This window comes from Centroberyx affinis, unplaced genomic scaffold (genome assembly GCF_046629955.1).
Source record: "Centroberyx affinis isolate AG114_WGS23_722 - 3 ecotype Tasmania unplaced genomic scaffold, CSIRO-AGI_Caff_v1 ptg000581l_1, whole genome shotgun sequence".
Taxonomy (NCBI): domain Eukaryota; kingdom Metazoa; phylum Chordata; class Actinopteri; order Beryciformes; family Berycidae; genus Centroberyx; species Centroberyx affinis.
The window spans coordinates 105,001-108,092 of NW_027279221.1; positions in this window are offsets into that span (position 1 = coordinate 105,001).

A 3,092-nucleotide genomic window follows, 5' to 3' on the forward strand; every position below is an offset into this window, starting at 1 on the left:
GTTTTCACACCGTTGTTTAGTGCAGACTTTACAAACCTTTTGCAGACAAAGTTCGGATAATTTTTTCAAGTGTGAACGTGCCATGCCGGCTCGGGTACAGACCAAAAACTTTCAAAAGGTTTGCCAGAAATCGTCGGTCTTGGTCTTCTTCCATTCGTACCGTAGTGCAGATTATTTCTGGTGTGAAAACAGTTTGGGTAAAGTCCAACCCAAAGGGAGGAAATGACAATATGTACGTGATGTTTTGTTGGTTCACGGCGGGTTGTTTGGGTTGTTTTTAGCCAAAGATGACAAAACAAAGAAGAGTTTCTGACCCTAGCTTGGTCGGTATCGTGATCGCCTTGCCAACAGTGACTGTGGAGTCACTAACAATATTCTTTTCTGTTTTTTTCTCTACAGTCGGCACAGAGGTGCTATGTTTTCTTAAGTGTAAAATGGCACACCTGCCGCCTCGGTCAAAATTTTACGGAAACAAATGTATACACACTCATTTAATGCAGACATACTGTTGACAGGGGAGTTGTTCTGTCTTGTCCATACTTTTTCCAAATCATTTAACTCTTCCTTATATAGATTACAAAAATGTCCGACGCATCTCAGAGGATTACGTCGTCAAATACAAAGTCCCCAGACCGGACCAACACAATGTAACAACCTCGCAAACTCTGGTTCGGACTTTAAAAGGACTATTACCGTGTGAAAACGCCCTTACTACTTAAGCACTGAGTTGGTCCTGTGCTGATGCGTAGCTATGTATGTAGAGCATGAAAATAAAACTGCTATGTTATCGGTTCCGTTCCCTGTGTAGCTCAGTGGGTCGAGTCTCACGAAATTTCATGAAATGAGCACGGACTCCGGAGCGTTTGCTTATTTTAGTTCGGTTTGTTTTGCCAGGTTCTCAAAAACCGTCTTTAATGGAACATAAAAACCAAAGCGTTTCGGCAGCAAGTCTTCATCCGGGTCACAATTCTTTAGAACATCTATCAGCCTCCAAGAGGAGCTGTTTTTCAGAGAATTTGTTTTTCCTTTAGTTGAAGAGTTCCCAACCTTTTTTGACGCACTGAGGTCTGGAAATTCTTGTAATGTAAAATGCAAAATAATTGTTTTTTTTCCCTGTATTTGCTGCAAACAGAGAAAGAAATTATGATGATTATTTTCTTTTTTTTTATGAATGTCATACTTTCATATTCCCCCTCACAGTCCCACCCCCAAGTTCTGGGAAAGCGTGGTTGGTTTGTTGTTCAGCTGAGTGTTCCAGTGTTTCTGTGTTGTTTAGTTGTTGTTTTCTGTCTCTGTTTGGCTCAGTGAGACGTTACATTCCACAGTGATGAGAGGCGGCCATTGATTCAGTCACTGGACAACCACAATGCAACAGGACAGAGACGAGTGTGTGTGTGTGTTTGAGAGAGAGAGAGAGAGGTAGAGAGAGAGATAACCCTCTGCCAGATCCATTCATGCAAAATGCATCATGGGAGGAAATGTGTACCATGGGGGCCCATGCCACTTTGTAGACTACAAGGTACAAACACAGAGAACACACACACACAAACACGGGCATACATATATACACACAAAAACATAAACATACAAGTACACAAACATGGACGCGCAACTACACACTCACACTCACATGAACATGCAAGTTCACACACACACACACACATTTATACACTCAAACACACACACAAACATGAACATACAAGTGTACAAACATGGACGTGCAAATACACACAGACATGAACATACCTGAGAAATACAATGAAAATGCATTGACATTAGTGCAAAGTCAGCTCTGTTTCAGTATTTGACCTCTCTTGTTTATTAAGTATTTATTTCAATTTCATTCCACAAAAAAACATTTTCTGTGCCACGCTGTGCTTCCTGTGTCTCTGTGCTGTGAGTCTGCAGAGGGAGAGCGGCACAAAGAAACTAAATGTTAATGTTAATTGTGAAGTGAAGCAGGAGAGAGAGCCGGCCTGTCTGTGTTTTTATGGACCAGTTTATTTGGTGTCAAGCGCCGACGCAATTAGCCCATCAATATATCTCATCCTGCGACCTTTGACTTGTCTGAATGATCCATCTAAATGCAAATGAGGCGGAGGTCCCAGCGGCTCCGTAGATCATATATTCATCTGTGACATCAGACTGTGAGGCTAATGTTTCAGCTGGTTTGATAAAAGAAAACATAGTCAGGTGTTAGCAGAGCAGAGGTAGTAGAAGTACATAAATTCCCTACTCAAGTAAAAGTGCAAATACTCATTTAAAAAAATACTCTGGTAGAAGTTTCAGTACCATTTAAAATCCTTTACTCAAGTCAAAGTATAAAAGTATGTGGACTTAAATTTACTTAAAGTATAAAAGTAAAAGTCGTTTTCTAAAAAAGTAATTTCTAATGTTCTAAACTGGTTTTCTGTTGAGCGTTCCTCTGAATCCCAGATGAGAAAGAGTCTGCAGCTCAGATCACAAACCCGAACCCTATAGCAGCTGAATTCACTAACGTTAACTCTCTCTCTCTTGTTGCTTCTCTCTTCTTTGTGTTGCTTCTCTCTTTGTCCCTTTCCCTAATTTTTGGTGTCGCTTTGCTGAACAAGCAGCCAATCACATCTGGCTCTTGATCAGCTGCTTCCGGGATGTAGTAAGTAGAAAGTACAGATTTTTCTTTTGAAATGTAGTGAGTAAAAATAAAAAGTCTTCAGTGAAAGAAAAACTTGAGTAAAGTACAGATACTTGAAAATCTTACTTAAGTACAGTAGTGAAGTATTTTTTACTTTGTTACATCCCACCTCTGTAGCAGAGCTGCTGCAGATCAGAGTTTCCCTGTCAGTGAATGGGTGTTTTGGGTCACTCTGCCTTAAAAAGCTACTAACCCAAACATAATTTCATTAAGTCTGGGTTTTAAAGGAGAGTTTTAGTGTCACATGAATGGTCTAAATGCTGTTTCAGAGGCCTTTCCTCCCTGATAAGAGTAAAATCCTGGGGGGGAAACACTGCTGCAGAAACTGTAACTACAAAGTATTATTTTCTATCTGGTGGGGAAAAAAAGCTCATTCATCCCACCAGGGGGCAGACTGACACCTGAGGAGAGATGGCTT